Raw genomic sequence first — 14,973 nt, forward strand, 5'->3', positions numbered from 1 at the left:
TTTCTCCTCCTCCTCCTGTTTACTTGGCTAGGCAAAATGAGATTTATGCGTGCTAACCAGTTTTGCCTTTGATTAGATTTGTTTGGTTTATTTTAGCTTTGTTCAGCTTCGAGAAAGGGTGCGCGATGCACCTTTTTCCCTCCAGCTGAGGCTCACGCAATGACAACTTACTCCCACTCGATAAATCACGTGTAACCCACTTTTTCCCTGCGGGAAGCAGCTGGCGCAAATCTATTTACTCACCCCTCTCCCTCTTTGCGCCTCACACTCTGCTCCTTCGAGGCTGACCCTGGCACGACGCCTTTAACGTACTCTATAGCGTTGAACTAAGGCGTCCTTCATAGCCTGAGTCACAATAGGACATTAACTGCCTTGCGGACTTGGATGAGCCAGGTTCTTCACAGGCCGGCTATTATATTATGATCCAACGTTCCGAGCTCATCTCGCATTTTGTGCCACTCCGTGTTCGATTCGCTTCGAGTAAGGCCGTTGAATATAATTTTGCGTTTAATAGACAGATTTTGTTATGGTCACTAAATGATCGTTTGTTTAAGGTTCCATAATGACAGATGTCCGTTCGGGGATTAAACCCCATAAACCAAACCAAAACAAATGTTTCGTTTTTTTTTTTTTCTCTAAATTTTGGCAGGAAGTACACGGACTCGCAAGTCCAGCGTCGCCTCAGCAGCCGACAAAAGAGAAAATAAAATCTCAGGGAACTGAAATAAGAATGTTGAATTCTTCAAATTCCTGTTTCTGCGGCCTCGACTGCATTGCATGTTTTCAGAACCTCTTTCATAAAGGCAGCCGAGCAGGCAACAAGAAAAAAAAGCACACACAGACACAAGGACAACGCTGCACTGGCAACTATATTAGCCTGAACCCGCGCACCTTCTTCTTCCTTCACTTTACCTCTGCCGCACCCCATCCCTCCCCTCCCCTCCCCTCGCTGACTAAATAAATAAAGATGTTTTATCCTCCTCCTCTTCTGCCATAAACTTCTTCCTTAACTTTACCGTTCTGCCGGTAAGCGTAAAAAATCTATTCCCTTTTTCAAAAGTACCCCCGAAGGCCTGCTAAAACATTAGTCTCCCGAGTTCCTGATTGCACATGCTTCCAAAACTTTCCTAGCTAAGCACGTACACTGTAGTCAAAAAGGTAAGACATTCAGGTCGCAGCAGCTCTCTCTGATCAAAATACCCAGTAGTTTACAAACTGCACTCATAACTAGTTTCCTACATAGGCGCGTCATCTCTTCCATTCCTTTCTTCAAATTCTGCTCATAAATTATCGATTGTCATCTGAAAATATTTAACTTTCTCAGGGACATGAGCTAGCTGCTTTGTCTTCTGAAATTAGGCTCTTTGGGAATCTCATCCACTTGGAATGGACGCACGGTGTATGTGACTTACACGATAAATTTGCTTGCCGAGTCTGTGGGCGCCTGCATTATCGACGCTCTCAAACAACCTGCTGTCATGGGAGGTGCCGGCAATATTGCCGTGCGAAATCTAGCTGAAAGCTGCGGACGAGCAGCTGTGACAGCTAGACCGTTCTTCGTCAGAGCGCGAATGTAAGAGCCAAGTAGAAAAATATCACGTTTACCGCAAAGAAAACAGGTTGCTATAGGGAAGTGGGAAGCCTCCTGCATTCTGGTATCTGCGCGTCTCATTCTTCTTCCAGTGTGAAACATTCGGGCCTCATCTTTTTGTTTGCCTATATCTTCCTACAACTTCCTACTGTTTAGGGAACGAAGACACAGAAAAAATGAAAAAGGTTCAGCATTGGCATAATCACGAACGATCTAGGGACCGATTAGTAAACATCTCGTTGTTAAAATGGCTTCAACCGCAAGAAGCATTCGGCCAAAATGTCACGTGATATGCGTAAGCATCGGGTTTTTTTGTATCCTACAATGTGAAAAAAACGCATTACTCCACCATGATTATTTCGCCCGCGAAAAACTGCAGACTTGTTTGGACCTTCCTTTTTTTTTGTTCTTTATTATTTTCGCTTTTTATTTAAAGATTATGACTATTACCTTGCCATTAAGAGATAGGAAGCGTGCACAGTGGGTCAGAGAAATAACTCAAGTTACCGACATTCTAGCGGAAATTAAGAAGAAGAAATGGACATGGGCAGGACATGTAGTGCGAAGAGAGGATAACCGATGGTCGCTGAGGGTAACAAACTGGATTCCAAGGGAATGAAAGCGTAGCAGGGAGCGGCAGAAAGTTAGGTGGGCGGATGAGATTAAGGAGTTCGCAGGGGTCACGTGGATGCAGCTAGCACAGAACCGGGTTAAGTGGAGAAATATGGGAGAGGCCTTCGCCCTGCAGTGGGTATAGTCAGGCTGATGATGATGATGATGACCTTGCCGATACCGCTCAAGAGGAAAGTAATTACAGCAGTTGCAATTTACTTGCGCTCACCTATAGGGCTGAAACGTGAAGGCTAACGAAAAGGGTTCTACTTGAGTTGAGGAAAACGCAGAGAGCTATGGAACGAAAACTGGTTTATTACATCGTTAAGAAATACGCAGCGTGCAGAGTGGGCCAGAGAAATAACTCGAGTAACGACATTCTAGTTGCATCTTGCCTGTACTCCCCTATGGGGCTGAGACGTGGAGGCTAACCAAGAGAGTTCTACTTAAGTTGAGGACAACCCAGAGGGCTATGGAACGAAACATGGTAGGGGTAACATTAAGAGATAGGAAGCGTGCAGAGTGGGTCAGAGAAATAACTCACGTTACCGACATTCTAGTGGAAATTAAGAAGAAAAAATGGACATGGGCAGGACATGTAGTGCGAAGAGAGGATAACCGATGGTCGCTGAGGGTAACAAACTGGATTCCAAGGGAAGGAAAGCGTAGCAGGGAGCGGCAGAGAGTTAGGTGGGCGGATGAGATTAAGGAGTTCGCAGGGGTCAAGTGGATGCAGCAGAACCGGGTTAAGTGGAGAAGTATGGGAGAGGCCTTCGCCCTGCAGTGGGTATAGTCAGGCTGACGATGATGATGACGATGAGTGAAAATAAAGAAGAAATGGGCATAGGCAGGGCATGCAGTGCGATGAAGGGATAACCGAAGGTCGCTTAGGGTAACAAATTGGATTCCAAGGGAAGGAAAGCGTAGCAGAAGATGGCAAAAAATTAGACAGGCGAATAAGGTTAAGAAGTTCGCAAGCGTCAAGTGGATCTGCAGCTAGCACAGGACCGGTATAATTGGATAGTACGGGAGAACCCTTCGTCCTGTAGTGGGTATAGTCCAGCTGACGATGACGATGATATTAATGTTGGGAAGTTAAAGAACGCTCACCCTTTCCTTAGCGCTGAGTGTTGAGGGCAGAAACTACATTTGTGCATCTTTATAGTCGCGTCGATTACGGCCGCCTCTCCATCATCCGTCGGACGCAATTTCATATTACGCCGAGCTAAGGCCGGTTATTTCGCCTTACCCACCTGTCCTTCATTGCTTATTCCTTCTCTTGGTTAGACACGTAGCGGGCTGAATGCTCATTGTTCTCTGAACAACCCTATAGCCGCAACGCACTCCGCATCGAAATACATGTTTACAGATTCCCAGGCAGCTTATAGAAACTATATGCGTGGAAGAATCACGCCGCTAGCCTGGAAAATTCTGAGTCAATGTAGAACTTCAGATGCACGGAAGGAGCTAATATGGGTACCAGGTCACCAGGGGGTTGAAGGAAACGAGCATGCACACACTTCGGCCCGAGCTTTCCTTCCCCGGAATCCTTCTACGTCCTCCCTTGCTGATTTAGGCTCCCCATCTCCGTTAACAACATATTCAGAGATATTACAGCATTTGCGCCTTGAAAGGCAGACATTCCCGAAACCCGCTAAGGGTCTTAGTAAATCAGAAGAGTGTCACCTTCGAAGGTTGCAAACTATGTCCATTTAATAATCCAGCAACACTTCATGCCATTGAGCCCGAATCCTTTCTGGCGCAGTGCAAATTTTGTGGCCAGAAGGAAAACTTATACCATATGGTATGGGCTTGTCAACAAAATACCAGTACTGAAATAATAAATCAGCCAACGTGAGAAGGCTGGGAGGCGGCCCTCTCCAGCTCGGGCCTCGAGGAACAAAGAGCCCTCGTCGAAAGAGCACGGGCAGCGGCTTTTACCAACGGTGTCCCGGACTAGGGACCCGATCAGCCTTCCCTTAATCTAAACCATTATGGCCTTCAATAAACGTTTTCATAATCATCATCATCATCGCAATCTCCCCCGTGGCGACGTCGATGTTTTTAACAGAAATTGTCAGCGATTCTCCAAAGAGAGCGTTGTCCCAAAGTTATTCGCAAGCCCTGCTTCTCGGGAGTGTTGTTGCATCGTTGTTGCGACTGCGGGAAGGAGTAAAAGAAAATACACGGGCCTGCCATCTGGCTCTAGCTGAACCATCACCGCTACCTCGTGCGGACAGGGGGGAATTGAAAGATATGAGGTGGAAAAAAATAAACAAAAAAAAATAGGGCGACACTTAAGCTCTGCCGTTAAGAATATATGGCGCGATAGCGTAGTACACACGAAGTTGTATGTACTTTTATTTCATCATTTGTGGATTTTCGCGTTACAGCGGACAATGACAATAAGAACGCCGACACCGGCTTTTCTGCGACACGGGGGCTTTAAGCTAGCGCGTAAAAGTGCAAAGAGCCGTGAATACCATCGCTCGCAACCGAAGCGGCGACGAGTGCAATGATGGCATGCACAACTGGTACAGAAACACCGCTGACAACGAGACTCAGCCGCAAAGGACGAATGCCTCTAGGTTCCTAGCTGTGGACGGCTGGGAACCGACCCTCTTCAGCCCGTCTTCCCGCTAAGAGGGGAAGAGATGTGGTCTCAACCCTGTCTTAACGTCGCCAAGCGTCGTAACCATTGAGCCACCGCGGTGGGTTACCAATATTGTATGGCTAATGTTTTTTTATAGACCTCTCACGCAGGAAACGAGAATACGCGGGAAGAAGGTATAGCAATACCGGTCCAACTGCTGACCCACCCACAATATTTTATCGCATCCCTCTTCCGCGATCTGCCTGCAATATAGCGAGCTGTTCAAGGAATGGGGCGCTAGGATTCCGGACACGCTCGCTCGACCTGCCGAAAACAGGCAAGCACGTCTCGGGTGGCATGTGCTCACTCTTCCGATCCGGAGATTGCTGTCACTTCAGCGGGAAGCCGGCTTCTTTCACCCGGGTTTCGTAGGCCTATCACACTGGTGTCATCAGCAGCCTCTCGTCGCAGACATGGCACGCTCCAATCAATCCGTAGGGGCTTCGGACGCTTCCACACACTCCGGAGACTCAAGTGCGCAACTCATTCAGCGCCCACTTACCGCCATGCCACTGCACTTGCACACGGCTGCCTCGGGGCCTTTTAGCAGCAATATTTTTGCTCATGTTTGTGCAGGGCGATTTCTATACGTCGTCTTTGTTTTTCATCAGCATCCCCCCGGTCATTTATTGCGTTTACTGCAAGAAAATGGGCTCACCTGTTGAACATCAAACTTACTACCTTTTCAGTGCTAGCTGCAACCGCCTTCCTTCCGCGGGTTTTTTTTTTTTTTTTTTTTTTTTTTTTTTTTTTTTTTTTTTTTTACCTTTCCGAGAAACTCCCAACTGCCTCTATCTACATTTTCGTTCCCCAAACATTTCCTAAGATAGAACAGATTTCGTATAGGGAGGTCATCAACTTACTTAGGTATCGCCTTAGGATCGAAATGTGGCGTAACTATTCACTCAAATTCACTCCATCAAGTACACGAGGAAGCATTAACTAGAATACACGCACCGAAGCGCTTAAATTCGTCTATTGATCCGCTCCCTCATTTAGTGTTTACCGCCTTATTCTGAATTACACAGAAGATTTAAAGTAGTATGCGTTAAATGGATTGGTAAGTGGGCACTGAGGACAATTTGATGTTGGCTTGCGAGATATAGCACCACATTCTAAAGACAAAGAGGCTACTTTTACTGCAAAGCCTAACTTTTATGAAACAGAAAACACAAGAAAATTAATGACGCTTGGCGCCTTCACTGGCCTGTTGTAGAAGTAAACTGCTGTGCGTTGAAACCCATTTTCGCGCATAATCAGTTGCACAGCCATGGACTTCAAAACGGTCATTACGGATGCCGTTTCGGCGCAAACGTTTGGAGTGTAAATAGAGTAGAGCAAGAATATTTTCACGTTCAACTTCCTTCCTCTTAGTTCTGAACGTCACTTTCGCTGCTGCTGCACTTAAATGTACCCAGAGACAATTATGCTATCGATCTTTACCAACGAAAAAAAAATTGATAGTCTTTTCCTTTTCAGGCGCTTGTCATACCCTTCTCTCAGCTTTCGTGTCGGCGAAGGAAATAAGCCGCTCACCATTTCGTCCGCCTTAGTGATCAATCGCCTAATGTTGGCACAACTTCGCCCGCATGCATTAGCTTCAACGGGTGCAATCGAAATCATTTTCAATGCTGATAAGGGAGACGGCAATATTGAGGATGCGCTCCGGTGAGCGGAATCTGCGGGCGGCCTTGTATATATAGGAAGGAAAAACGCTTCAAAGAAAATCATTGTGAGAGTTCGGTGTGCTTGGTCGAGCGTTGTTTGTGCTCAGCGTCATATGCGTTGTTTGTTTTGTTTTTTTTCCTTTAATTTGCTTTTTCGGAGAGGTTGTGCAGGAGAGAAAATAAAGGGAAGACGTTCACGTATTTAACCTTCTGTGCTCCCAAGCTTACGCCGGGTGTACCTGATATCAAAACTTTCCAAGTGAAGTTCCTCGTCACTCCTGCTCAAAATATCTTCAAAACAATTTCTAGTGAGCACTTTGGATCACTAAAGTGCGATGAGGCGAAAGCCTCTATCACGCGGTGGTCTGCAGCCCTCCGCTGCGGCATCTCTTTCTCTCTGTTTTCGCTCCCACCTTCGCGATAACACGATAGTGTAAGCTACCAGCCAACATATAAAGCCCCGCTTCAACCGAGCCGTATGAACGCGCCTGCGTGGGCTAAGGATAACGTTATTGCAAAGGTTTTGGCAGGCTGATTGTGATCTCATCCTCCCACATGAAAGGAGAGGCCCAAGTTGGCAGCTCCTACCGAATGCAATGTCAGGAAGCCCTACGTCCAGTTAGTGATCTGCCATCTCAGCGACCAGCTACCGCCTGACACATAACGAAAGCTTTGCGGACGGAAAGACGGACGGACGGACGGACGGACGGACGGACGGACGGACGGACGGACGGACGGACGCACACGATCCGCGAGCATGAGCCATTAAGGCTATCGCCTTAAAACTTTTCTCGCAGTCTTCACTGTATTTCCCCTAGGTGCGCGAAAGGTACGACCACAAGATAGCTTTAATGAGTCTCCGAGGAGGGCATGTAGAACGTTAAATACGCTGAGACACCACTATCTGCCAGCGCTAGCTTCCGCGAGGCGAGAGAATAACCTGCACTGCGCAAACATACAGAAGCAACATCAGAAGCTCCTCTTATACCTCAATAAGCATGGAAGGCCTTACGCCAAGGCCCGCTTCGAAGAAATCTATATGAGGGACGTGAGCAGTCAGGTCATATGCGCAACACTTCCCCTTCATGTTTTAATGAACAACAACCTCCTTGGTCAGTAGCTGAACGCCATGGCATGTCGATACAAGGACATACAACGGCAACCCGAAGGAACCACCCAGGCCGCACGGATCATGGGCTTCATATTGGTACTTAATTGGCGATGTCCGGTCTTACATAGGGCCAGTGGATTTACAACACACTTCCAATAAAGGGCTATAGTCCGTGATGCATGGGTACCTGCTTAGCTACCGCCGTGAAAGCCTAAGAAACTTAGAAGCCCCGGAAGTATCACTCAGTGGGCACAGACGCAGAGTGGCGCAGAGCAGGTGTCGGCCGCACGTTGTCGCTTTCGCAATATTTGAACGATGAATGGCCGCGCAAGAATCCAACAGCATTCTATTACATAAAGACTGGCATTTCGCTCCCGACACCCGCTCGTCATTGCCGACTGTGCGTAATCTCATCGCCAATTTGTGCTTAGGCCTCTTGCAAACGAAGCTCAAGCCTTTAAAGTACTATTGGTTTAGGTTTGTGGGGTTTGATATCCTTAGGCGTCTGAGGAGATGAGGGATGCCGCAGTGGAGTGACGCGGAATGCTTTCGACCACTCCGGGATCTTTAACGTGTATCGATATCGCTCCGCATACGGGCGTCTTTTTAATTTCGTCTCCGTGGAAACGTGGTCGCCACTGCCGAGATCGAGCTCGAGTCTCCTGCATCCGTAGTCTAGCGCCCTAGCCACTGGACCACTGAGCCACCCCGGCAGGGATTGGGAGATTTTCTATTCTTCGCCTTTCGAGCCTTGCTAAAACTTTAGGCGATGGGAGTTGTCTTGCCGAAAGATCGTCTTTTCAACTTTCTTTTCAGTGACTGTTCCTTGTAACGCGACGCTATATTCATTAAATGAGTCGCTCCTTCAAGGCCCTGGAATTTGACGCGTCGCGTGTGTGTCCTTGCACAGTGTTTATTGTTCTTACGCTAAAAAGTTCACCGAGTGTTTTCTGTTCTCCCAGTCTTGGACACCTTCAGCCGGCTTTCGCGAAGGCCGAAGGATTAAAGACTTAACCTAGCGAAGGTGGCAAATCTTTTAATGGATCATTAACCCTGAGACACTTTCCAGCAATACCTTCCACTGAATTTCGTCTTCTTTTTTAAATACCGTTCCCACCTTCGTCCTTAGCGCCATTTTAGTGGTGTGAAAAACACATCGACGTACACCTTTGCTCCTCTCCAGGAGACATTCTCACAGGCTTTGATATGGCCTAGAAAACGATCAGACCCATTGGGTCGACCTTATTTCAACTTCTACCTTGATAGACCTACTCTGCTCACCTCTCACGTGTCGCGTTTTACGCCAGCTCCTGAAAATATTAACCGCTTTCTTCTGCAGTTTTGCTGCTCCTACTCTCTATGGAGGTGACTTGTAAAATTTCCCGGTCCAAGAACACGTCTAGGATTTTCCCGCCGAAGGTGTTATTTACCTGAGGCTAGGGCGTTCAAACACAGTAAAAAAAAATGTGTGATGCTCAATATAGCAATACGTCTTCTAGTATTCGTGTCACCTCCGGATTCTTTCTAAAGCCTTTTCTATCCTTACCCATAAACCCATCTTCCCGCATTCACATCTAGGTCACAAAAACGAATTCGTCAATCTCTTTAGAGCCTTTCGTGCTTTTTTATTCTTTATGGCACAAAAGTTATTTCCTCTTTCCGTTTTTATGTCAACCAGTGGACACGTGGTTTCTCCATTTGATTTCGACAGCAACTGTTTATTACAGTCTATTCATCTCGGCAGTGGCATAACAGCTTGAAAGTGTTTTGTGCCGGAATGTCCTAAGAAAACACCAAGGCCACTTAATACTTAAGGGAAAACAATAGCTTTCCAGTTCTCAGCTCAATTTCCCTTTGTGTAGTTACTACAGCTTTGTTGCTGCATTAGTCAGCACATCGCCTAACACTCATAGGTAGTTAGGGTGGGGCCCCAAAGTTTTATGCCGGGTATTTGGCTAATGTGGACGGAGCTCTGTAAGCGGTTCTTCGTGATCAGGCGACCTATGAGACCTCATCACTGTCTCGACAAATCAGAGTATTTCGTCTCTGACGGAAGAGGGGTTCTGACATAACAAGAAAGTAGGACAAAATATTTCTTGAAGGCCAAGTGGGCTGTTTTTAAATTTTGCTCTTGTGGGTGATGCTCTGTGATTGAACATTACGGTCACATGCCCTCTATGACATCATCGCTATATCGATCAATCAGGCAGTTTCGTCTCTGAGAACAGCGGAGTTTTTTACCTGTGAAAGAAACTATATAAACGCTATTAAACTATTACGGCTGCCTACTACATGTTTGTTTGTTTGTTTTTTTTTTCAGGTGAAAGCGCTGTGGCCTCTGAATAAAATTATCAGGTTGTTTCTGAATCAGTGAAAAAAGGAACAGACTTCTATTGGAGTGATAGGTGCGATACATGTAGTAGTTCGCACACGAAGTGCACAAACCCGAATCCTGACCTGCGAATCGAACCAGATCCATGGCGACTCGTCTGTTAGTTTGGGGGCAATTCGTTGCAACCTTGCTGCCTTAAGTAATGATGTATATTTTTCATTGCGTATTTTTAAACCTGCATTGAGACTTTCTGCGGGCAATCATGTTGTCGGATTGTAGCATGACCTGACGTAAAGCACGCCTTTCACCTCTTGCCCTAAGAATGCGCCGGTGCGGACAAAAGTAAGCAGAGCACGCTATTTGATTACAAAATTTTTCACGCGTTGCATAAGTAAAACTGGCAGCCGTGGTATATGCAAACCAGAAGTAGACACCAGTGCACTTTCACATGGACAAATAATGATTTTTTTTTATCTCCAATATAGAGGGCGTGATTGTAATTTGAGCGGTAAGGCGCGCTCTGATTACTTATTTCCGCACCTATACATAGATGTGGCAGATGAATGCAGGAAGCATATTGTAGGTATCTTAGGGGACGTGTGTGATAATGACAACAAGGAACATATATTGACCGCCACACGGGACGTCTCGTCTGTGAAATTGAAGCATCCGAGTATGCCAGCTGCGATCGCGCGGTCCGCTGAACGCCGTCGATGTGTTTGACATGAAGAAAGACTAACCAGCCAAGAAGACGCACACAGGAAAAGCCGACAGAGAAAGACCAGCCTCTTTCCTTTCTGTGTCGGTTTTCCCTGTGTGCGTCTTCTTGGCTGGTTAATCTTTCTTCATGCAATGCACCAACTAGCCCAGCAACGTGTTTTACTGTGACATATCACCGCTGATCGAAAGACCTCGAGTTTAATTCCGGAAGCTGTAGTTTGTTTTCAACGGCGGTGGAAGTAGTCGGGTGGGCGGGTAGACTTGGGGGGGGGGGGGGGGGGGGGTTAAAGCTACTCCTAACTGCCGACGAAGCGTTATCTTTGCTTATTTTTTTTTTTTTGCGTAAACACGCAGGCAAAGGCTTTTGTAGAAAGATTAGAAGGAAGAGGAAACCTCGGCTTCGAAATGTCACATTACGCGAGAATTCGCTGATCTGCCCGCCATGAGGCTGCACTGCGCACTCTTGTGGTCGTGTTTGTGTGCACACAATACGTGCTCAGTAGTTTTCATCCGGGTCTTGGCCAACGCAAGCGATGTTCGTGATCTACGGATGGAAGCCTTTCGCAACTATCGCGTCCGCTAAGGTCGTTCCACTTTCACCGCCGGCCGTTGCTGCTGCCAACAGAGCCCACGGCAGGGCTATGTCAAGCACCGGCGAAAAACACGTCCTGTTAGGATAAAACAAAATACGATGGAGGCATGCACCAAGTAGCGAGGACGTCGTTGTCGGCTGCGCTGTCGGAGCGATTGTGATGTCCAGAGATGGTATCTTACTTGTTGCGTTGGGAACCAAATAAAGCGAGCTATACAGTCAGGAATGGGCTAGAAGAAAGAGAGTGAAAAAGAAATAAGGAAAAACATCCTGTTTGTGTCCGTTTCGCGCGTTGTCCATACGGATTTTGCACTGTTTACAGCAAACTACAATTAACTGCCACTGACAATCCCAGTATTCGATTCATGCGACTGACTGTAGTGCGCGGCTCAACAGGATTAGTGTGCACGCCAAACCAGTTATGTTTGGCAAGGGGAAACGCGATCTCTGTTATCCTGTCTGGCTTATCAATAGAATTCAAGGGATAGGATTCCATGGAAAGAAATTTATAAAAATACGGCGCGCTGCTGTCGAATGGTGCTGCTGGCTTTTGGCGATATCGCTAGAAAGGTAAAGTTTTTTCCAGTAATTTATTTAAAACTCTCGTTCATGATTTGGAACATAGAGCAGCTTCGGCACGATTGCGCTAACGTTTCAGACACCATTATACACTGCTCTGAAATCCACAAGTGGCCAACGCTCAAAACAATTGTGGAAATCTTGAAAGAAGTGGTTCGAAAATGTGCAAGCAGCCATTGAGCTCTATCACTTGCTGCATAAGGTCCCGGAAAAAAACTGCAATGGCCACATCACTCACATTATCTTGAACCTATCTAGAGCGCTACGGCAGTAACGATATGTACTTTTACAATGTACGTAAGAAAAATATAAAAAAAGGTTTTATTATTTATTTTTTGCAAAGAAGGCACAGACATCGACATGCATGGTTACCTGGCCATATCAGTTCAAGCAGGTCGACAAAGCGTGTTGCAAATCATTAGCCTGATATGTACAACGGGTCATCGTATTTACAGCCTGACCAAAACGAAGAGGCGTGTGAGCTCAGGTATTCATAATTAAATATAAAACTTTGAATACATGAGAACGAAAAAGCGCGTGCTGCAAAAAAAAAAAAAAAAAAAAAAAAACAAAAAAAAAACGAACCCTCAGAATCGAACATATTCGAACAGAATTCACTGTATTTGGACGACGCGAATCAAAAGCACGAAATAAAGCAAGATCTCAAAGATCCACACTCGCGTAAGTTGGCAAACAATACAAAAGCACACTTCAATCACTCCCAGATGAATAAGGACGGCCCCCTGGTATAAGCTGAGAACTTACAACTTGCTCTTTTCACATGAGACAAGAAAGAGTGCTGAAAATTAACTATATTCTCTCACTTCGTATGAAAGAAAATTTCTTCCTGGAGAGCAAAAAAACTTGCTCGTAGCTGTTTCCATGATCCCGCCTATATTTAGAGTGGGAGTACTTGTACAAATGAGGTAGTATTGAGGCGCAGGCAGGGCTCTTCTTTCACTGCGCTCTCAACTAGTAAAGTTGCAGGCTCTAGTTAAACATCTCTTCGTTTTTCTTCGCTCAGTCATGAATGACAGTTAAGACAGCCGATTCGTCTAGAATTACGACAGCGCAAGAATACGTTTTTGTTCATACTTTTCCGCACACTGTTCAGGCCTTGCTTCGAAGTCGAAGCCACTCCTTCCGTTAATGCTCTCAGGTTTCAAAACAAAGGGCATTCGATGAAAACGTCTATCAGCCGTTGCTCCACCGAGTTCACGTTTGTTTCAGCTGTCTCTCTCGAGTACGACACGATCTGCAATAGCCTTTCATAACCACTGTGAAAAAATTGGCTGTGGTTTAGCTTCTGTTAAACATAGTGTAAAGCGGTAGCTGAATTGGGTCATTGATGTTGCTGTCGGTGTTGACGCAGAAGCGGCAGCGGCGGCCATCTGTGCCTCACGTCTTGCAGCATCGTCGAGGCGGCATTTCGCAAAAGGCTCGTCACGTCTGTCCGGCGTTTCCGCCTCTATTTTGTCTCTAGCCTCTTCTCTTCTTCTCCATAAACTTCAGTTCGCAACGCAATGTTCTCCAGATCGTCAGATGCAGCCAGCTGACTAATCGTAATGAGCACGGCTGCTCTGTTGCTCTTCTTCCAAGTCTATGGAGCGGTTCCTCTATATATACTCGAAATTAACGTCACCGATCATGTGTCTCGCCACGCAGCTGCTCACGCTTTAGGCTACTTCTCAAGTCAGCAGATCTTTCACCTTGACCTTGACGCAAGCACCCAAGTGGTTATGCCTTAAGTTCCAACTTGACATTGAAGCTGCTTGAAGGTCATTGGAAGCCCACGGTGACCTTGGCTTCACCTTGCGTAGTGAAGCTATCTTTTCAAAACTCCCCCGTTTCCTGTGGTTTTATGTCAATAAATGCATCGTCTTAGGAAGATAATTTAGTCAAGAGACAGGCTGTGCAATTATTCCTTTAGTCTTTCGCGTTATCTTCACTTGCTACAAGCTAGGCTACAACAGGGGAATGTAACTGACACTGGACTGCTGATTAAGGCAAACTAGACTGAAGCTAGGCCACTGGATCACTCAAAAGGACAACACACCTGAAAGTCATGTTTGTTTGTTGTTGTTTTTCTTGGGAGGGGGGGAGGGGGAGCTTTATATGCCACTAAAGCAACGAAACCCTTCTTTGTCGGCGACATCTAGAAAATTAGTCCTGAAAAACTGATTTGATGTCATCGTGACAGACGTGGTCCATTAGATGTGCAGTGAATGTGTGCAGCAAGTGTACAAATGAATACTACTAATCTCCATAATCCACCTGATTCCACTTCTAAGTCCACCCAATTCTTCTGCATTGATATCACGAAAGCAATCTTAAGTGCCCTCTGTGACCTTTCTTCAAAGCGAGAACTTCACCAGCCCCATTGATCGAAAGAGCCGTCTGCGGCGAACCGCTTTCAAGGTATCAAAATGCAGCTGTTCATAAGCAGCAATACGGAGCCAGCGGGCGCATGTGAAAAGGGAGAGATGCCGCCCACCGAACCATGCGTGACAGGGGAGTTGTGGCGAGAGCTCATCGTCCGGTGCTCAGACCAGGGACATCCTCTAAGCGCATGCCTGTGCGTTCCTTCTCACCTTCAAGCGTCGTTACATGAATAGAATGCTGGTGAACATTCCCGCAAGTATGCAGACAGGCATGCTTTGCGGAAAGAGCTTCGCTCGGTGTAGGGAAAAATGTCTTTGTGTCACCATCCAAGCGCACAGCTCATCGCGTGGCTTCGATAGTGAGAGGCCAAGGCGATGAGACAAAAGCGCCACCAAAGCGCAGAGATGTGGCAACGTCAGGCAGCGGCGAAACGCCACAAATGTGAGGAAGAGGAAAAACAGAGGAGAAACATGAGTAATGCTTCTGAATTTCAAATGATTCTGAAATGTCGCTGCCGAATATTTATTTTTTCCTTTGTTTATGAATCTCTATTGAAGGTTCCAAGATTTTTGAATGGAAGTCTTAAAGGGGAAAATATGCGGTACTTTCAAGAAAGAAATATCACCGAAAAATAAAACGAAATGAAGAAAAAAGAAGTATGCGCATAAATATGTGCAGTCGTCCATTCACCTGTCTTAGCCGCCAAAACGGTGCCATTTACAAGAAGCTAAATC

The sequence above is a fragment of the Amblyomma maculatum genome, chromosome 8 (assembly GCF_055883805.1).
Source record: "Amblyomma maculatum isolate TAMU_Amacu chromosome 8, ASM5588380v1, whole genome shotgun sequence".
NCBI lineage: Eukaryota > Metazoa > Arthropoda > Arachnida > Ixodida > Ixodidae > Amblyomma > Amblyomma maculatum.